Consider the following 22,916-nt stretch of genomic DNA (forward strand, 5'->3'; position numbering starts at 1 on the left):
GGGAAAACAAATACCTGTACTGCTCTCAGTCCACACAGTGGGAGACTTGCATTGGTCTTCAGGGCAACACCTACTATGCTGCATGCATTCAATCAACCTTGGTCAAGACACTGCTTGCCAAAAGGCAACAATTCCAGGCTCAGTCCACGGCTTCAGTGTCCTCGCGCTCACATCTATTCATACTACATCAGACAGGTGTTATGAGAATCAGGATTCATCAATGCATGGTAAGTCAATTTCAAACTACAAAAATCCATAAAACACATCAAAATAAGTATAGTGCATACAACTATTCCACAGTCTAAGAAAAAGAAGTTGACATATATATATTTACAGAGTGATGATGCTGGTAAATGTGAAGTATTTTTTTTTTTAGTATTTATTTATTTGGCTGCACCAGGTCTTAGTTGTGGCAAGTGGTATCTAGTTCCCTGACCAGGGATCAAACCTGGGGCCCCTGCATTGGGAGCACAGAGTCTTGGCCACTGGACCATCAGGGAAGTCCTGTGAAGTATTTTAATACATGATTGACAGGTCCTCTCCTATCACGGAGGTTGTTTTACAGAAACAGCAGTGTCTACACTCAGTTGCACCAAGTACACAATTACGGCCCCCCACCCCATCCCCCCACCCAGAGAGAACCTTGAGATGGGAAAATGAGGAGGCAGGATATACCATGGAGGCTATTTTATAGAAAAAATATGTTAAGTATCATACTAAGTGAAGTAAGTTAAAAACAAGTATTATATGATATCACTTACATGTGGGATATAAAAAATAATATGAATAAGTCTATAAACAAAACAGGAATAGACCCACAGTCATAGAAAACAAACATATGGTTACCAAAGGGGTGAGAAGGGGAGAGATAAATTAGGAATGTGGGACTAACAGATACAAACCATTATACATGAATTAGATTAACAACAAGAACCTAGTATACAGCACAGGGAACTCCACTCAGTATCTTGTAATAACTTATAATGGTAAAGAATCTGAAAAAGATGTTATATTTATGTGTGTGTGTGTGTGTGTATCTGAATCACTTTCAGCTGAATACCTGAAATTAACACAGTATCGTAAATCAAGTTTATATGTATATGTGTTGAGTGGCTCAGTCGTGTCCGACTCTTTGCGACCCCATGAACCACAGCCCTCCAGGCTCCTCTGTCCGTGGGATTCTCTAGGCAAGAACACTGGTGTGGGTTTTCATGTCCTCCTCCAGGGGATCTTCCTGACCCAGGGATCAAACCTGCATCTCTTGCATCTCCTGCATTGGCAGGCGGATTCTTTACCACTGCACCACCTGGGAAGCCCATGTAAATTAATTCTAGATAAATTTAAGGAAAGGAAAAAATATGTTACAACAAAAACTCACAACAGATGTGTCATCTATACAAAAGGAACAGATACTGATGTTCTTTTTTAATGAATAAAAATATTGAGAGAAAGAATGCTTGGAAGAGCCCTTAAGAGAATATCCATTCATTCTGTCCCTCAACCTTCTAGCAGGAAAAGAACTAAAGCTATGTTCTCAGATTTAACAAGCGAAAAAAAAAAAAGAGAGAGGCAAATCCATAGACAGAAAACAGAGGTTAAAAGTCCGTGTTATAAAATTCACCACCTTGAGCCTTTCTAAGTGTCCAGTCCAGTGGCATCAAGTGCGTTCACGTTCTGTGTAGCCCTCGCCACCATCCGTCTCCAGAACTCTTCATCTTGTAACTTTTTCATTTAATATTTATTTTATTTATTAGGCTCCCCTGGTGGCTCAGATGGTAAAGAATCTGCCCATAATGCAGGAGACCTGGGTTCAATCCCTGGGTTGAGAAGTTACCCTGGAGAAGGGAATAGTTACCCACTCCAGTATTTTTGCCTGAAGAATTCCATGGACAGAGGAGCCTGGTGGGCTCCAGTCCCTGAGGATGCAAAGATTTTTTAATTTATTACTTATTTCTTTGGCTGTGCTGGGATAATTAGTTTGGGGGTCTTCGATCTTCATGCTGGCATGTGAACTTTTAGTTGCAGCGTGTGGGATCTAGTTCCCTGACCAGGGATGGATCCGGGGCTCTCTGCATTGGAAGCTTGGAGTGTTAGCACTGGACTGCCAGGGAGGTTCCTCATCTTGTAAAACTGAAACTCTGTGCCCATTAAACACTACTTTCTCATTCTCCCTCCCCACACCTCTGCTAACTAACCATCATTCTACTTTCTGTCTACATAGCCGACTACTGCACGTACCTCATTATGTTACACATATTTTACCACAATAAAAAAAAAAGTTTTAAGGAAAAAATAAGAAACTTTTCCCTCCTTTCCATATCAATTGCCCTGTCCTGGCCAGGCCAAAGTCTTGTCTTATGTAGATAATAGCAGGAACTCCATGACTAGTCTGCATCCCTGTCATGAATCTGACCTGGGACCCATTCACCTCTCCGTTTCCATTCTGAAACTGTCAAGGATTTTCAAATTAATTTCCGCACAATCAAATGGGCAGGTGGCTCAGTGGTAAAGAATCTGCCTGCCAAGGCAGGGGACACAGGAGATACAGGTTCAATTCTTGGGCCAGGAAGATCCCTAGTAGGAGGAAATGGAAACCCACTCCAGTATTCTCGCCTGGAAAATTCCATGGATAAAGAAACCTGGAGGGTTTCAGTCCATGGGGTCTCCTTGGGTCACAAAGAGTTGGACACGACTGAGTGAGTGCACGCATACAATCAAATACAAAATCCTTAGACTGCCTCAAGGCTAACAGAGGGTGAACCACCAGCTTCCCAACTTGCTAAGATGCTGCTCCTCAGAAAGACACAGAGAGACAAGAAGAACACAGAAGTCACACAGCAAAGCCTAAGAGACCTTTCTGCTAAATGCAGCCTTTGATTGTAAAACATACCGGTAGCAGTATCCACTTGGCTCTCGGCATTGTGGACAGCCAAAAAGTAAGCGACTGTATCCCCATTCTGATCAAAGAGTTACGTGGAAATCTGACTAGTTTTGGCAAGCTAGTCTGATCTAAGCTAGTCTAAACCAAAGTTGGGCCTCACTTTGGAGGCCGCCCCCATTCAATGACAACAACTACCATACTGATGCACTCACTGCATCTTGGGGAGTGAGCATCCTCTCAGGCAGCACCCCCAACAGTAAGTGCTGGAAGAAAGGGCTCCCCGCGTACCCCAGCCGACAGGGACTGTGCCTCCTGGCTCACTAGGAGGGCTGGGCCCAGCAAGCAGGAGGCAGGCAGCCTTCTCACTGCACTGTGGGCAGCTTCCTGGACTGGTTCAGCAACCGGAAAACAGTTTTCCTTCTGCCAGAAAAAAGCTGCGTAGGCCCCCAGAAACTGTTTTGGAAGACAGTGCAGTTCGGTTCTCCATCAGAAATCTGACACCTGCTTCAATGAAGGGGGTAAGGAGAGTCCAGTCACCTGCCTGCTGACCATCTCCTCCTTCACAGAGGGGAGAATCTGTACATCCTAGAAGAGATTTTGCAGATTTTAAAGGAAAAAGAGGATCGTTCTGAGGACTCTGGGGAAAATAAAAAACACTGTTGCCAAAATTTAAAAGCAAAAAAGTTTATAAAAGAGCTGAAGGATCTGGGGCTTCCCTGGTGGTTCAGTGGTTAGGAAGCCACCTGCCAATGCAGGAGACAAAGGTTCGATCCCTGGCCCAGGAAGATCCCACGTGGAGGGGAGCAGCAGAGCAAATAAGCCCATGTACCACAACTACTGTGGAGGGAGAGCCGGGGAACTGCAGCTCTTGTTGTGGAGAAGCAGTGCTCCACAACCAGAGAAGCCACTGCCGTGAGAAGCCTGCTCACCGAAACTAGAGAATAGTTCCTCCTTGCAGCAACTAGAGAAAAGCCCACACAGCAATGAAGACCCAGCACGGCCATAAATAAATGAATAAATAAAATTATTCCCAAAAAAATCTGGAGTAATGAACCAGGAGTCAAGGAGTTGTGCTGAGAGAAAGTCCCAGAGATTTGCAAAAGGTCCTCTGGAGACCTTGGCAAAGTGCTGGTTTCTGCCTGAATCTAGGGGAAAACCACCAGAAAAGAGTAGGTGAATAAACCTAATAAATCAGAAGTACTGATACATGTAATGTGTTAAGTCCCTTCAGTTGTGTCTGACTCTGCAACCCCATGGACTGTAGACTGCCAGGCTCCTCTGTCCATGGGATTGTCTAGGCAAGAATACTGGAGTGGGTTGCCATTTCCTTCTCCAGAGGATGATCTTCCAGGCCCAGGGATCAAACCCACATCTCTTATGTCTCCTGTATTAGCAGGCAGGTTCTTTACCTCAAGTGCCACCTGGGAAGCCACAACTGATCCATGGGTGGGCCTCAAAAACACTATGGTTAGTGAAAGAAGCCAGGCAGGAAAGACTGGATATTATATGATCCCATTACATGAAGCGTCCAGAAAGAGCAAAGCTACAGATACAGAAAGCAGACGAAGGGTTGCCTGGGGCTGGAGGTGGGGAGGAGAGCAAACTGCAAACAGCCATGAGTTACTGGGATGTCCCTGGTGGTCCAGTGGTTGAGAATCCACCCATCAATGCAGGGAACACAAGTTTGATCCCTGGTCGAAGACCCCATATGCCACAGCCCACATGCCACAACCACTAAGCCTGGGTAGCCTGGAGTCCTCGTGCCACAATGAGAGAGCCCATGCACCCCAACAAAAAGATCCCACATGACGCAGTGAAGATCCCAAGTGCCACAACTAAGACCCCATGCAGCCAAATAAATATTAGAAACAAAAAGCAGCCATGAGGTATGAGACGGCATGACAGAAATGTGTTAAAGTGGATTGTGGTGATGGGTGCACAACTCAGTGCCTTTACTAAAAATCACTGAATTGTCCACCTAACCATGGATGAATTTTATGATACTTAAATTCATAATTCAATAAAGCTGTTCAAGATTCCCAGGTGGCACAGTGGTAAAGAATTCACCTGCCAATGCAGGAGATATGGGTTGTGAAGATCCCCTGGAAGAAAAAATGACAATCCACTTCAGTATTCTTGCCTGGGAAATCTCATGGACAGAGGAGCCTGGCAGGCTACAGTCCACGGAGTCACAAAGAGTCAACCACAACTGAGAAGCTAAGCATACTCACACACACACACACAAAGCTGTTAAAAACAAAACAAAACCATATCCTAGACCAGAAGAATAAAATAAATGGACAAAAAGTCTTATCTAGAAGTGAAGATAAACTGAAAGACTACTCCAAGTAAACTACAAAGGTAAATTAAAATAAAATGATTATTAATTAACTAACTATAAAAGAATAAAATATAAAAATTTTAGGAGCTATTAAAGAATTAATAAAAAGAGCTTTCATTAAAAATTTATTTAAAAAAAAGAAAAGAAAATAGAAATTCCAAAGGAGATGTATAAAAATAAACTGAGGCTTATTGAAATTTTTGAGCTTGAGCAAAAATGTATTCAAACCAGGCAGCATCTAACCTAGCAGATGGAAAGGAGCTCTGAGGTGCTACACAGAATGGAAGACTTTTTTTTTTAATGAAGAACAACTGAATTACAATATTAGTTCTAGATGTACAACACAGTCATTTGATATTTTTATACCCTATAAAATGATCACCAAGATAAGTCCAGCTACCATCTGTTACCCATACATTTGCAATATAATTACAATATTATTGACAATATTCCCCATTCTATACATTACATACCTGTAACTTGCTTATTTTATAACTGGAAGCTGGTACTTCTTAATCTCCCTCACTTACTTCATGCATCCCTCAAGCTTTCCCTTGGCAATCACCAGTTTGTTTTCTATATCTATGAATATTCTTCTGTTTTATTATCTTTGTTCATTTGCTTTGATTTTTAGATTCTACCTTTAAGTGAAATCATACAGTATTTGTCTTTATCTGATTTATTTCACTTTGCACAATGCTATCCATGTTGTTTCAAATAGCAAGATTCCATTCTTTATTATGGCAGAGCAATAAAATGAAAGATTTTTGTAGCCAGAGGGAAGCAGGAATAAGAAAGCTGTACTAGGCAAAAAAGTGGGTTGGTGATTGTAAAGTCTCTTTCCTTTAGGGGACTACAGTGGTCTATCAGGCAGATTGCCTGACAGTGTTTCAGGTCCTTTCAGACTGACTGGTTTAACATTCCTGGAGTTCCCTGCTGGTCCAATGGTCAGGACTCTGCCCTTGCACTGTGGAGGGCCTGGGGTTCAATCCCTGGTCAGAGAACAAAGATCCCACAAGCCACACAGTTGCAGCTAAAAAAACGAAAAATGTCAATTCCATTTCTGGAAGAGGATGAAATTGTAATTAAGATTCTTTGGTATTTATGAGGTGTAGCATAACTGACTCCATTTTGGCCCTGTTGCATTGTATTTAAACAGAGGTATAAAAATGAAGATGTAGGATTTGTTTTTAACTTAAAAAAAAAAAAACAGAGGAAATACCCCTAACTGTTAAGAGTGATAGTCTCTCTTTAAATTAATTATAAGTGGTTTTTATTTTCTCTTTTCTTTTCTAAATTTCCTATATGACACAATTTTGATTATAAAATTCGATTATATGTGAGCATGTTTATAAGTAATGAATTTGAAAATTTAAGTGAAATTGATGAACTTGCAGAAAATATAAATTACCCAGGACTTTACAGGTGGTCCAGTGGTTAAGACTCCAAGCTTCCAGTGCAGGCGGATCAGGTTCGATTCCTGGTTGGGGAAATTTCTCAAGCTGTGGTGTGCGGCTCCTCCCAGAAAAATTACCCAGACTGCTTTAAGAAGAAACAATAACCAGCAAGGACCTAGCATATAGGACAGGGAATGAATGACATTCACTATTTTGTAATAACCTATAAAGGAAAAAAATCTGGAAAAGAATATATATACATATACAAAACTTAATCACTTTGCTGTACACTTGAAACTAACACAACACTGTAAATCAACTATACTTCAATTTAAAGAAAACAACTGGAATTTCCTGGTGGTCCAGTGGTTAGGACTCAGCACTTTCACTGCCAGGGCCCAGGGTTCAATCCCTGGTGGAAGAACTAAGATGCCACCAGCCACCAGGTGTGGCCCCTCTCACCACCATCCCCCCCAAAAAACCTAAAAAAAACAAAAGGCAAAAAATTTGAATAGACATTTTTCCAAAGATATACAAATGGCTAAGGGACAAATGAAAAGGTCTTCACTGTTATTAATCATTGGAGAAATGCAAATCAAAACCACAATGAGGGACTTCCCTAGTGGTCCCGTGGTTAAGAATCCACCTTGCAATGCAAGGTACGTAGGTTAGATCCCCGGTAGGAGAACTGGGATCCGACACGCGATGGAGTAAGGAAGTTCTCGCGCCGTAACTTCTGATCCTGAGCACCACAACGAGAGAATCCGTGTGCCACACCGAAAGGTCCCGTGTGCCATGACTCAGCCAAATAAGTACTTTTTTTTTTTTAAAGAACACACACAATGAGATACCACTGCCCATCCACTAAGATGGCTATGATCAAAACAACAGAACAAGTGCGGATGAGGATGTGAAAATATTGGAAGCCTTAAACATTGCTGATGGAAATGTAAAACGGTGTAGCCAGTGTGGAAGACAGTTTGGTGGTTCCTCAGTAAGTTAAACATAAAACTACCATATGACCCTGAAGTGCCATTCCTAAGTTAACATACCCAAAATAACTCAAACAGGTGTTCAAATGAAAACTTACCCACAAATACTCACATCAGTATTGCTCACAATGGCCAATGGAGGAACCTTATAAATGTGTTAGGTGAGGGAAACCAGCTACAAAGGCCTCATCTTCCATGTATATGCAATGTCCAGAAAAGACAAATCCACAGAGACAGAAAGGAGATCAGAAGTTGACAGGAGCTGGGGGGAGGGAGCAAAAGACTGATTGCCTCAATGCATTTGGGGTTTCCTTGGGGGCAGAGACGTTCTGGGCCCAGTTAGGGGTGATGGCTGCATAATATTGTGAATGTATTAAATATACTGATGGTAAATTTTATGTTATGTATATTTTACCACAATTTAAAAAAAGGCTGAGGCAGATCCTGTAGAAGCTGGAAGCTGCCAGACAAATGCACTTTGCAGAGCTGGGTGGCCAGTCCTTCCTTGAACGGGGCTCTGAGTGGGGCCTCTGTGTCTTCCTCACCAGGTTAGTCATGGGAGTTTTTTTGAGACGATCACTGCTCTCTCTCTTCACTCCCACTTCCTGGACCTTCTCTTTCGGGAGAAGCTGTCCTTCGCTCTGCCCTGCCTCAGGGATGGGGTGACTCCAGGACCTGAGTCCTATCTTTACGTTTGAGTTTGGAAAAGTGAGATCCTCTGGGCATAAATATAAATGATTCTGGAAGGATGTGGTCAAATTCCCAGCCTCAGGGGTTTAACGTTGGGTTAGAATTTAAGGAATCCTTGCTTGGGGCGGAAAAAAGATAAGGGAAAATGGTAAAATTGTTTACTCAAAGAATGATATCTCTCAATTTTATCTGAAATAGCAATTCAATGCAGCTTCTACTTGAAACTGGCAGGGGGGAGGGGAGCTTGGATTTTTGAGAGGCAAAGGAATGAGGGAGAGATGCCAGATAGATTTGGAGGGTCTAGAGGGGAAGTCTGGCTTCTATAGCTGGCTTAAAACTCAACATTCAAAAAATGAAGATCAGGGCATCTGGTTTCATCACCTCATGGCAAATAGATGGAGAAACAATGGAAACAGTGACAGACTTTATTTTCTTGGGCTCCAAAATCACTGTGGATGGTGACTGCAGCCATGAAATTAAAAGACACCTGCTCCTTGGAAGAAAAGCTATGACAAACCTAGACAGCATATTAAAAAGCAGAGACATCACTTTGCCAACAAAGATCTGTCTGTCAAAGCTACGGTTTTTCCAGTAGTCATGTAAGGATGTGAGAGCTGGCCATAAAGAAGGCTGAGCGCTGAAGAATTGATGCTTTCGAACTGTGGTGCTGGTGAAGACTCTTGAGAGTCCCTTGGACAGCAAGGAGACCAAACCAGTCAATCCTAAAGGAAATCAATCCTGAACATTCACTGGAAAGACTGATGCTGAAGCTGAAGCTCTAATACTTTGGTCACCTGATGTGAAGAGCCAACTCATTGGAAAAGACCCTGATGCTGGGAAAGATGGAGGGCCGGAGGAGAAGGGGAAGACAGAGGATGAGATGATTGGATGGCATCACCGATTCAATGACATGAGTCTGAGCAAACTCTGGGAGACGGTGAAGGACAGGGAAGCCTGGCACGCTGCAGTTCATGAGGTGGCAGAGTCAGACACAACTGAGCGACTGAACAACATCGGGGAAGGAGCCTGATTGTCACCTCTGTGTCTCTGTGCAACTGCCCTGGCACAGGAGTGAATGGCAGTCGGTAGACAGAGAAGATAGCAAAGCACCTCCAGATAGCAAAGCACCACCCCAGGGTGGTGCAGGAGAGCAGCCAAATCCCCTTTCTACCACCCCCACCCCCATGTCCAGTGAACAGGTGGTTCTAGGTGAACTAGAATCGATCTCAAGAAGAACAGCAGGGCCTCTCTGGTGGTCCAGTGGTTAAGAATCCATGTGCCAATATAGAAGATTCAAGCCCTGGTCCCAGAAGATTCCACATGCTGAGGGGCAGGCAACTCAGTCTGTGCATTCTAGAGCCCAGGCTCTGCAACAAGAGAAGCCACCCCAGTGAGAAGCCCATGCACTGCAACTAGAGAGTAGCCCCTGCTTGCCACAAGTAGAGAAAAGCCACATGCAGCAAGTAAGGCTCAGTGCAGGCAAAAGTAATAAATAGATAAATATCCAAAAGCCGAAGAGCAGCAGGAAGGGACAACACGGTGAATCACTTTCTTGGACAAAGTGGGGCATTCACATCTGGGCAGATGCCAAGTGGGACCAAAGTTCACCCTGACCCGGCTCCCTCCCCACTGTATACACCCCAGAGAAGGGAGGAGGGGGACTGAGCTGCAGTGATCCAGCGAGGCAGAGATCTTCCAGAACCAAGATTAAGTCTCCACGCCCTGATGGAATTTCTCAAAAGCAGCAGCAGACTGACTCACAGAAAAACAAAGCTGTTTCTCCTGCGATACACAGCTTCAGAGACAGTGCCTGTCACAGAGGCAGTAAAGGGTTTTCACACCAGGGCCCATGTCCACATCCACAGCCCCATTTCCTGCCTGTTTCTGCTCCACACCAGAAACTCTAGCACATAGACCATTCTACAAGCCCTCCTACTTCCTCAGCTCACTGGTAACAAGTGTTTAAACGGCCATATGCCTCCCACAAAGGGGCGAGGGTCTATGGCTTTTACACCTTCGTGGCTCTTCTGTAACCCACAGGATGAAGTGGAAGTGATACCCTGTGACTTTCAAAGCTAGGTTGGAAAACATGCGGTTTCTGCCTGGTTCTCCAGAAGTACTCATTTTGAAGCCCTGAGCCACCAAGTTAGAAACATCTGACAGGGACAGAGCAGGATAATCAAATTATTAGCTTAGAAATCCTATAAGGAAATTATAGATAGACAAGAGACTTCATGGGGGCTTTGGGAGACCACAATAAGACTAATGATCCCTCAAGAAAGTAATGGAAAAATTCTGAAACAATGTGGGCTTGCTTGACTCACAAAGCAAAAACAAGTCATTAGGCATCAAAGCCAAATTGGCTGGCTTAACAATAAAATCAAGCTAGCTTGCTTAGCAACAAAACCACGCAACAGAAGCACAAGACATGCCCCCAAACAATAAAATAATGGTGTCATAAGACCTACATCCTGCCCAGTGAGCTCAGTGAGCTAATAACTCTCAAATCACGCTCTTTGGCCCTTAAGACATGTTCTTTGCACAGTGCCCCCAAACAATAAAACAACAGTAGAGAATAAGGCCTACAACCTGCCCAGCAGTGCCATCAAGTTAATGACCCCCAAAACATGCTCTGTGCACACACAAAAAAACAATCAAGTTAATGACCCCCAAAACATGCTCTGTGCACACACAAAAAAACAATCAAGTTAATGGCCCCCAAAACATGCTCTGTGCACACACGAAAAAACAATCATTTATGGAAAGGCGGTTTTTCAAAATGAAAGACCCTCACTGTACTGAGACCTGAAAATATTTTTCCAAAGTGCTACGGCAGTCCTGCACACAGGGACAAGAAAACCTCCCTGCCCAACCTGGGAGAGGAACTGATGCTGGAAACGTGATGTCTACTCAAGAAAGACTAAAAAGATCCTCTTACCCTCCTCCTTTCTTCAATCATAAAAATGTAACCCACTGAGCACTTGAGGGCACAAGCACCCTATTCTAGTAAATCACTTCTGATCTGTCTCAGGGCCTCTCACTGAACTCCTCTCTGCTCTGAGACATAAAGGATCCCGGCACCAGAGTTCTTTGGAGCCCCGGAGACAACCTATCAGCTTCACATCCTGACTCTGGCCGCCACGCTGTGAGGAAGACCCCAGCACACAGAAGCCTAGGTCAGGTATCCTGCTGACAACCCCCACAAAGGTCACATCCGGTAGCCAACACCAACCGCTGGACATGGGAGTGAAGATGCTTCCAGATACTTCCAGCCCCAGCAGTGGGGTCCCCGGCAGCCTTGAAGCGTTTCTATCTAGGGAATCCATTGCACTCTTATTGAATTCCTGATACAGAGTGTCCGTGAGCGTAGCAAAATGATCGTTTTTGGCTACTAACTTTTAGGGCAGCTGATTGTACAGCAGTCGTAACTGGAACATGGTTGTCGTTGTTAGTCACTCAGTCACGTCTGACTCTTTGCAACCTCATGGACTGTAGCCTGCCAGCCTCCTCTGTCCGTGGGATTCTCCCGGCAAGCACAGTGGAGTGGGTTGCCACGCCTTCCTCCAGGGGATCTTCCCAACCCAGGGATCGAACCCAGGTCTCTTGCCCTGCAGGCAGATTCTTTACTGACTGAGCCATGAGGGAAGTCCAAGAATACTGGAGTGGGTAGCCTATTCCTTCTTCAGGGGATCTTACCAACCCAGGAATTGAACCAGGGTCTCCTGCCTTGCAGGCAGATTGTTTACCAGCTGAACGACCCGGGAAGCCCATATGTAAGCAGTACCATGTGTAAAATAGACAGCTAGTGGGAAGCTGCTGTACAGCAGGAGGGAGCTCAGCTCAGTTGCTCTGTGATGACCTAGAGGGGCTAGGGGAGGGGAGAGAGGCTCTCGAGAGGTGGGATATATATATAATTATGACTGATTCACATTGTTGTATGAGACCAACCCAACATTGTAAAGCAATTAACCTCCAATTTAAAAAATAATTAATTTGCAGTCTGAGATAACCTACAGTATTTAATTTCCCTTAACCTGCTTTTTTTTTTGGTCATAGTTACAAGTTTACAAAATAAAAGAGGCCTTGCCTTTTGAGATGACACAGGGTAGGAGCCTGGAGCTCACGTGAGTAAGAAAGTCTAGGTGGAGTCCTGAGTGGTTTCCTAAAGGCATTTCAGAGTGTGGTTCCTGCCGGTGAACATTCCAACTCCCCCTGCACACAGCCTCAGCTGGGCTTATTCCAGGAGGCAGGGAAATGCTTGTGAGTCACTTAGGAGCCAGATTCCATTCATGTCTATCATGAAAGTAAATTTCAGTAAGAGCTGTTGTGGTGATTGCGATAAGAGTGAACTGATAATTGAGTTAATGCTAACAGATCCATCTGCAAAGAGCCGGCAGAGACAGCTGTGAAAGAGCCTGAGCGAGGGTGCAGAAGGTGAAGCTCTGTGTACACAGCAGAGTCCTTGGGCAATGGAGGCAAGGTCAACAAGGGAAGGGCTGCCAGCTTGGCTTTCCACCTAGAGGAGGCGGGGTGGGGCAGATGTCGAAAACTGACAGCATTTAGCTTCAGTCAGAGGTGACAATTTTTTTTCCCCCCCCTGCTGAGCTGGGTCTTAACTGCTGTATGTGGGATCTAGTTCGCTGACTGGGGATCAAACCCTGGCCCCTGCATTGGGAGCACAGTCTTAGCATCTGAACCACCAGGGAAGTCCTGACAAGCATTTTTAAAGGTGGTATTGGCTCTGCACTCCAGTACCTTGGCCACCTCATGTGAAGAGCTGACTCATTGGAAAAGACTCTGATGCTGGGAGGGATTGGGGGCAGGAGGAGAAGGGGGCGACAGAGGATGAGATGGCTGGATGGCATCACCGACTCGATGGATGTGAGTCTGAGTGAACTCCGGGAGTTGGTGATGGACAGGGAGGCCTGGCGTGCTGCGATTCATGGGATCGCAAAGAGTCGGACATGACTGAGCGACTGAATTGAATTGAATTGAAAAAGTAGGTGAAATGTATTAAAAAGAAACAGCCATTGAGTTTCAAGTGGAACAAATGTGACCAAAATGACAAGGAGACAACTTGGAGTAGCCCATGAATGCTGGAAGGAGAAAGGACTCAATAATCAAAGAGTTTTAAGAGTTAAAATTTAAGGGAAAAAAAACAACAACCCAATAGACAAGTTAACAAAACATATGAACAGAATGTTCACAGGACAAGGAATACAAAAGGCAGCTATCTTGGGATCTAGACGGGACCTAGCCCAGGGGGTAAAGCTAAACCCTGTGGATGGCAGAGCAGAAAGGGGACAAAACCAGCCTTGACCTTCATCCGTGCTGCGACTGCTTGCTTCCAGACTTCTAAGTATGATAAACAATGTCCTTACTGTCTGGGCAGCTTTTCGTTAGTTCTTAGGATACTTGTGGGCTTCTCAGGTGGTGGTAGTGGTCGCAGCTAAAAAACATCCCTGATATACTGGTACTATGTTGAGGTTATTGAAGAATTTATTGCCGCATTGTTCATGATGGTAAATGATTAGATACAACGCAAGTACCATTTGAAGGGGACCGGTTAAATAAATTATGATACATCCGTATACATGGATACACACATCCACTCCATGATACATGGAATAAAACAGTCATTTAAAAAGATAAGGCAACACAAAAGATGATACGCTGTATGATTCCATTTACACAAATTTTAAAAACAGGTAAAATTAATCTAAGGTTCTAGATGCGATCATAGTGGGAGAAGGCACAAGAGGTGGCGCTAGTGGTAAAGAACCTACCTCAAGTGCAGGAGACGCTGGTTCCATCCCTGGGTCAGGAAGATCCCCTGGAGGAGGGCATGGCAACCCACTCCAGTATTCTCACCTGGAGAATCCCATGGACTACAGTCCACGGGGTCAAAAACAGCCAGACACAGCTGAGCACGCACGCAGCCGCAGTAGTGGGTGCTGGGTCCTAACCACTGAATCGTCAGGGACGTCCCGAGTGTGTGTTTAGTATCTCTTTTCCAGACACACTATAAGTGCTGTGGGCACAACGATGGTGTCTGCCCTTGAACCACTCTATTTCCAGGACTTAGCTCCAGGCCTGGCACAGAGTAGGAGTCTGTAAATATTTGTTAGGTAAGTGAAATCATAAATGAGTACTGAAAAAATGCTTTTTAAATAACCACAGAAAAATTAAAGTTACTTAGCTATCACTGTCTGAGGCAAAGTCACTTGTGGGGGGAAAACCTGAGGTCCTCACAGCCTAAAACCCTTTCAGGAATCCATTCTCCCTTCAACCAGCCTCAGGTCTTGTCCCAGGCCAATAGAGGGGGCAGGTCTTGTACAAGTTGGTGGCCTTGTACAGCTGGAGACCAACTAAGCCTACTTAGGGAGAAAGGAGGCGGCTGGTTTAAGGCTTCAGATTCAATAAGTGAGATTCAGTCTGGCTGGGCACCAGAGAACAGAGCTTGGGAAGGAACAGGGGGTGTGAGCAGCAGTGACCCTGGAGGAAATGCATCACCAAAGGAAACCAGGGCGGAAATCTGGGGTGCTCCTGACACCCCGAACCAGAAGCAAGGAGTGGGGGACTTCCCTGGTGATCCAGTGTTAAGAATCGGTCTTATAATACAGGGTGCTCGGGTTTGATTCCTGGTCAGGAAACTAAGATCCCACGTGTCAGGGAACCACTATGCCTGACGGCTGCAATACTGAGCCCTCACGCCACAGCTAGAGAGTCTGTATGCCTCAACACAAGACCTATGTGAGGAAACTAAGACCTGGATGCAGCAAACAAATTAATTAATTATAACAAAATATTTTTTAAAAAATGAGGAGGGAGACAATGCAGACAAAGGAGCTACACAAGGATCACTGGCTGTGCTGGGGGCATCCATTTTTGACCAGCTCAACCCTAACCTGCTGTGTAGCCTTCATCAGACCACCCAGTCTCCCTGGGCCACAGGTTCCCTGCGTGCAAAATGAATGGTTTCACAAAGACAACACTTACTAACAGTTCAGAACTTTTGTAAATGCCGATGTTCAATGACAACACTCTCCTCAAAAGACAAAACGAAAGAAGAACTTGGACAAATTAAACCCTTTTCACCTTAAGGACTACTTCCAAATTGGGAAAGGAGTACATCAAGACTGTATATTGTCACCCCGCTTATTTAACTTATAGGCAGAGTACATCATGCGAAATGCCAGGCTGGATGAAGCACAAGCTGGAATCAAGATTGCCGGGAGAAATACCAATAACCTCAGATATGCAGATGACAACACCCTTATGGCAGAAAGTGAAAAGGAACTTAAGAGCCTCTTGATGAAGGTGAAAGAAGAATGAAAAAGCTGGCTTAACACTCAACAGTTAAAAAACTAAAATCATGGCATCTAGGCCCATCACTTCATGGCAAATAGATGGGGAAACAATGGAAACAGCGATAGACTTTATTTTCTTGTGCTCCAAAATCACTGTGAACCATGACTGCAGCCATGAAATGAAAAGATGCTTGCTCCTTGGAAGAAAAGCTACGATAAACCTAAACAGTATATTAAAAAAGCAGAGACATTAATTACTTTACCTACAAAGATCTGTATAGTCAAAGCTATGATTTTTCCAGTAATCATGTACAGATGTGAGAGCTGGACCATAAAGAAGGCTGAGCGCCAAAGAATTGATGCTTTTGAACTGTGGCGTTAGAGAAGACTCTGGAGAGTCCTTTGGACTGCAAGGAGAGCAAACCAGTCAACACTAAAGGAAATCAATCCTGAACATTCATTGGAAGGACTGATGCTGAAGCTGAAGCGCCAATACTTTGGTCACCTGATGTGAAGAGCCAACTCATTGGAAAAGACCCTGATGCTGAGAAAGATTGAAGGCAGGAAGAGAAAGGGACGACAGAGGATGAGATGGTTGGATGACATCACCAATTCAATGAACATGAATTTGAGCAAACTCCAGGAGATGGTGAAGGCCAGGGAAGCCCGATGTGCTAATAACGTTCATGGGATCACAGAGTCAGACACGACTGAGCGACTGAGCGACAACAACAACCTTAAGGATCTCGGCTAGATCCATGTAACAGTGCTCACTTTGGCTAAGTACTTATTTTCTTACTAGGCTCTCTAACCTAATCTATGTTTTAATCTGGTTCTATTTGTTCTGTAAGACTTCAGCTGTTTTCAATCACAATAGCTGATGTTTGTAGGATATATATTGTCTTTAACTACTGCACAATTGCACTCATCTCACACGCTAGTAAAGTAATGCTCAAAATTCTCCAAGCCAGGCTTCAGCAATACATGAACCGTGAATTTCCTGATGTTCAAGCTGGTTTTAGAAAAGGCAGAGGAACCAGAGATCATATTGCCAACATCCGCTGAATCATGGAAAAAGCAAGAGAGTTCCAGAAAAACATCTATTTCTGCGTTATTGACTATGCCAACGCCTTTGACTGTGTGGATCACAATAAACTGTGGAAAATTCTTCAAGAGATGGGAATACCAGACCATCTGACCTACCTCTTGAGAGATCTGTATGCAGGTCAGGAAGCAACAGTTAGAACTGGACATGGAACAACAGACTGGTTCCAAATAGGAAAAGGAGTATGTCAAGGCTGTATATTGTCACCCTGCTTATTTAACTTACATGCAGAGTACATCATGAGAAACTCTGGGCTGGAAGAAACACAAGCTGGAATCAAGATTGCCGGGAGAAATATCAATAACCTCAGATATGCTGATGACACCAGCCTTATGGCAGAAAGTGAAGAGGAACTCAAAAGCCTCTTGATGAAAGTGAAAGTGGAGAGTGAAAAAGTTGGCTTAAAGCTCAACATTCAGAAAACGAAGATCATGGCATCCAGTCCCATCACTTCATGGGAAATAGATGGGGAAACAGTGGAAATAGTGAGAGACTTTATTTTTTTGGGCTCCAAAATCACTGCAGATGGCAACTGCAGCCATGAAATTAAAAGACGGTTACTCCTTGGAAGGAAAGTTATAACCAACCTAGATAGCATATTCAAAAGCAGAGACATTACTTTGCCAACAAAGGTTGGTCTAGTTGTGCTCATGTATGGATGTGAGAGTTGGACTGTGAAGAAGGCTGAGCACCGAAGAATTGATGCTTTTGAACTGTGGTGTTGGAGAAGACTCTTGAGAGTCCCTGGGACTGCAAGGAGATCCAACCAGTCCATTCTGAAGGAGATCAGCCCTGGGATTTCTTTGGAAGGAATGATGCTAAAGCTGAAACTCCAGTACTTTGGCCACCTCATGTGAAGAGTTGACTCATTGGAAAAGACTCTGATGCTGGGAGGGATTGGGGGCAGGAGGAGAAGGGGACGACAGAGGATGAGATGGCTGGATGGCATCACTGACTCGATGGACGTGAGTCTGAGTGAACTCTGGGAGTTGGTGATGGACAGGGAGGCCTGGCGTGCTGCGATTCATGGAGTCACAAAGAGTTGGACACGACTGAGCGACTGAACTGAACTGACTGAATGATCTAGAAAGTTCTTTCAGGTTGGCCCAGACAAACATTCTTGAGTGCAGATAGGGAAACTCGTCCCAGGATGCAGGACTGGAAACGGGAGAGAAAGGCTGGGGTAGGGGCTACCTGAAGGACCTGCACTTAACTCCCAGCTGTGAATGAAAAATGTCACCCGCAGCATCAGTAAACAGAAGATGCCGCAGCCACCGTCTCGGACAGCCACCTCCATCCTCCCTCAAGGGCCCTGAGGGAACTCGGTGGAACCAGAGGGCTGCCACTGAAGTCACCACCTGCTGTGGGCCCTGATGGGATTCAGGATGGACCAAAACAGGACCCTGGTCCTAGACAGCTAAGGTGCATATCAAAGGGGTGATTTCAGTTATCTCAGATTTTTGCATCTTTCCATACAGAGAAAAGTGCTAAATTTATTAACTTGAGATGCCTGGTTTTCTTTAGTTAACAGCAATCTTTTGATGTTCTGCCTACCTGGTTTCTGTTTCAAAAAAAAAAAAAAACTCCAATATATCCTGGCTCCTCCCTTGGCCCTTCAGAGCAGTCCCTCAGAGCATCCGAGAAACTGTATATCCTCAGCTTAAGTCCTCAGGTTTATCCACCAAATCAAACAGAATTCTCAACTTTCAGGTTGTGCGTTTTGTGTTTTTTTTTTTTCCCAGTTGACACAGCAAAAGACTTGCTATTACTTATATTTTGTTTTTTGACACATAGCATGTGGGATCTTAGTTCCCCGACCAGGGGTTGAACCCATGTCTCCTGCAGTGGAAGTCTTAACCACTTCCTGGGGAAGTCCCAAGACTTGCTATTATGAGCTTCATCTTGCATACTTAGTCACGTCCGGCTCTTTGCGACCCCATAGATGGCAGCATGCCAGGTTCCCTGTTCTTCACCATCGCCCGGAGTTTGCTCAAACTCATGTTAATTGAGTCAGTGATGCCATCCAACCACCTCATCCTCTGTCTTCCCCTTCTCCTCCTGCCCTTAATCTTTCCCAGCATCAGGGTCTTTTCCAATGAGTCGGCTCTTCGCATCAGGTGGCCAAAGTATTGGAGCTTCAGCTTCAGTATCAGTCCTTCCAATGAATATTCAGGGTTGACTTCCTTTAGGAATGACTGGTTTGATCTTGCAGTCCAAGGGATTCTCAAGAGTCTTCTCCAGCACCACAGTTCAAAACCATCGATTCTTCGGCATTTCAAATAAAGTCTGTCTTTTTCCAGTATATCTTACCTTGAATATACTGCCAGAACACAGATCCTAAAGTTAGTCACAGATCTTGGATAACCTCGATTCACAGCAGTTTATGTACTAAAAATATTTATGTATTCATTCCCTAGTCTTAATGGGCAGAATAGCAGTCTTTCAAAAAACCATGCAGTGGGATATCATAAAACTTGGATTGTAGCCCTAAATCATTTCTAGGTTTCTTTCTCTTTTTTTTTTTGGCCATGTCATGTGGCTTGTGGGAATCTTAGTTTCCCAACCAGGGAGGGAGCCTGCCCCTCAGCAGTGAAAGGGCCTAGCACAGAGGCCTAGCACACCAGACTGCCAGGGAAGTCCCCGTTTCTAGTTCAATTCTGTTTCGTGGTTGCTGAGTCAACTTGGGTAGGTTTCAAGGGTAGAACAGCAGAGCATTGCATTCCCTCTGGAGGAAGTGAGGCGTGATATTGATCTGAAATATCTCTCATGAGGTGGCTGCTATTTTTAGCACCAGAGTGACCAGTTAGTTCCCCATTTAATCTTATACTGGGCTGGAGGCTGCTGAGGCAGCAAAGGGTTTAGAGCCATGTGAAGAGAAGGACCCAAGGAGAAGTTTAGGGTCTCAGCTCTGTTACAGGAAGGGGGACCCCTTCCAGGGCCCGAGAGGGGACTCAGACTAACACTCAGAAATGCAAGGAGACACACACGCTGACAAAGCAAGAGACTTCATTGGAAAAGGGCGCCCTGGCGGAGAGCAGGAGAGTAAGGGAACCAGGAGAACTGCTCTGCCACGTGGCTCACAGTCTCAGGTTTTATGGTGATGGGATTAGTTTCCAGGTTGTCTTTGGCTAACCATTCTGACTCTGGGTCCTTCGTGGTGACACCCAGCCAAGATGGATGCCAGCAAGAAGGATTCTTGCAAGTGGAAGGACATGTGGCATCTCCTTTTGACCTTTCCCGAACTCTTCCGGTTGGTGATGGCGTGTTAGTTCTGTGTTCCTTACCAGGACCTCCTATTGTAAAGTAACTCATGGAAATGGTTACGGTGGTGCCTGGCCAGCTCCAGTCAGTGGGGTTTCCCTAACAGCTCCACAGCCTGGATCTTTGGGCCTTACCATCACTGTGACCAGGCCCCAGGTAAACAGACCAACGCCAGAGGTTAAGGGCGGGGTCGTCAGAGTTAGATTAACCAGGGTTGCTGCACACTCACCATGTGCTACTCGGAAGACACGGACAACTCATGTGAGCACTCTGCACCCCTGTACCCTCCTCCATAAAGGACATAAACACAGTTTCCCTTAGAACTGCTTTGGAGATGAGATTCCTAGAGGATAAACAGAAGCTGGTCACAATTGTGTATTTGGCACCTAGTTCTCTGCTTGACTCCAAATAAGTGCTCACTGCAAAACTGTTGAATGAATAAATACAAGAAGGATGAATGTGAAATGCTTAACAAAGAGCCTGCCTCATGGTAAATACTGAAAGAAGACACGTGAACTGAATGATTTACACAGAGTTTGGGCCACAGAGCAACATGGGGCTGATTTGTACAAGGCCTCACCTGGAAGAAGAAATCTAAATGCAGGTGAACTGATTGACAGTTACTGTGTCCTCTTCTCAGTAAAGGAGCCAGACTTCGAAAGCTAGGTGAGTAAAAATGTATAAAAAGGACACTCTTCTGTTAGATTAAACATTGTGTGTGTGTGTGTACTAAGTCACTTCAGTCATGTCCGTTCTTTGCAACCCCATGAACTATAGTCTACCAGGCTCCTCTGTCCATGGGATTCTCCAGGCAAAAATACTGGAGTGGGTGGCCATGCCCTCCTCCAGGGGATCTTCCCAACCCAGGGATCGAACCCACCATCTCTATGTCTTCTACATTGGCAGGTGGGTTCTTTACCACTAGCCATCTGGGAATTAAAGGAGAACACAATCCATTTCCCACAACACCCAGCTGGGGCCCTGAGGACTGAAGCCACGTGACCCCCACATCTCCTTTAGAGGCTGTGTTGATTTCACTTTAGAATTCCACTGCCCTCATTAGCATGACTTTGCCATTCCAAAGGACTCTGCCCAGGCAAAAGGCTAGATTGTTCAGAACAAGAACTTCCTGAAAGATTCATGCCCTTCAGTGGAACCCATCAACAAATACTTTGTCCCTTAAGAGTCTTCAAATCCCTCAAATTCCTCGCTAGTCCTGGATAGTTGCCTCCTGATCCTTATCCAGTCCTGAGGAAGGGCATAAACGGAACTCCCCATTCTAATCTCTTTCCACCTTGCCTTCTCCTTGGGGCCTTGCCCAGGCTCCATGCAGGCAGTGTGCAGCAAGTGACTGTCAACTACAGATCGGCACTCGGCATCTGCCTCGACAAGGACTAGATCACGTGCTGCTGCAGCTGCTGATTTCCAACCCCCCCACCCTCCACGAAAGAAATGAGGCACTCTGTGCTCTGGGGAAAACAGGTCTTAGGGTAGTTAGATACTTTCAGGAGCCAACTTTATGAGCCCAATTCTTGTCTCTCCTCATATCTAGAAAAGCACTAAAATCCTTCACGGTGACGGCCGCTCCTTGTGACTAGCAGAAACCTTCTGTAAAAAATATGTGCTTGACTGCGTGTACTCCCCCTTCACCAAAATCACATCTATACTGATCTCCCCCCACCTCCCCCCGCCTCTTTGGAGCAGTCTCTCAGACCTGTCTGAGGTGCTGTCTCCGGGGCTACAGTCCTCAATGTGTGCCCGATAAAGCTTAACTTGGGACTCTCACATTGTGCATTTTTTAAAAAGAAAAGTGGGCACAATAAACTCAGCTTGGTCTTTTCAGTGGGTCTTTAGGCACAGTTGCACTGATAGATAGAGTCACAGAAAGTCAAGAGTACAAAAGCAGCCTTAAGGCGCCTGGTCCACCAAGGATGGGCCCCGCTAGCAGATTTTCTTCTCCTACGAAGAGTCATCAAGGCTCTGCTCTGAGACCCCTGCGCTAAGATCCCCCTTTCCCACGGGGCCTATTCTGTCTCTGCCTGGTCCTCTCCCCGTGTCTCCCACAAATCATATTCACCCCAAGACTGGCTTCTCTTCCAAGAACCAACTGACAAGGAAACCATCAGCGCTGAGTCCTTATCAGCTCCCTCTGAAGGCAGCTGCCCCTCAAAGCAGGATCTAAAATATCAGAAGCCTAATAAAAAATCTCTTATCTCCTCTCTCAAGCAGGATCAGAAATTCCTATCATTCCCATTTGGGAATAGAGATTCTGTATCTGACAAAACCAGAAAAAAAGATGATATAATTATTCCGTCCGTTTTGTCTGTCCGGGAATGGAAATAGCTGTATAGGATGCAGAGAAGGGGGCTTCCTTGGTAGCTTAGCTGATAAAGAATCTGCCTGCAATGCAGGAGACCCTGGTTCAATTTCTGGGTTGGGAAGATCCTCTGAAGGATGGCATGGCAACCCACCCACTCCAGTATTCTTGCCTGGAGAATCCCCATGGACAAGGAGCCTGGTGGGCTACAGTCCACAGGGTCTCAAGGAGTCGGACACGACTGAGCAACACAGCACTTTCTTCAAAGGTAAAAAGTGAAAGTGTTTAGTTACTCAGTCATGTCCAGCTCTTTGCAACCCTCATGGACTGTAGCTCGCCAGACTTCTCTGTCCATAGGATTCTCCAGGCAAGAATACTGGAGTGGGTAACCATTCCCTTCTCCAGGGGATCTTCCCCACCCAGGGACTGAACCTGGGTCTCCTGCATTGCAGGCAGATTCCTTAAATTTTTAAAAAATTTATTTTTGGGTCACATGGCAAGTGGGATCTTCGATCTCTGACCAGGTATCGAACCCACACCCTCAGCAGTGAGAACACAGAGTGCTAACCACTGGACCATCAGGAAGTGAAAGTGAGAGCTGCTCAGTCATGTCGGACTCTTT

At 45.1% G+C, this 22,916-nt stretch overlaps 1 non-coding gene across 1 annotated transcript; it reads right to left on the bottom strand.

The window, feature by feature from the left end:
• Nucleotides 1-427: 427 nt before the first annotated feature.
• TRNAG-CCC lies at nt 428-500 on the bottom strand. Its single transcript has one exon. It is a non-coding gene; the product is annotated as a tRNA-Gly (tRNA).
• Nucleotides 501-22,916: the final 22,416 nt, after the last annotated feature.

The sequence above is a fragment of the Bubalus bubalis genome, chromosome 21 (genome assembly GCF_019923935.1).
Source record: "Bubalus bubalis isolate 160015118507 breed Murrah chromosome 21, NDDB_SH_1, whole genome shotgun sequence".
NCBI lineage: Eukaryota > Metazoa > Chordata > Mammalia > Artiodactyla > Bovidae > Bubalus > Bubalus bubalis.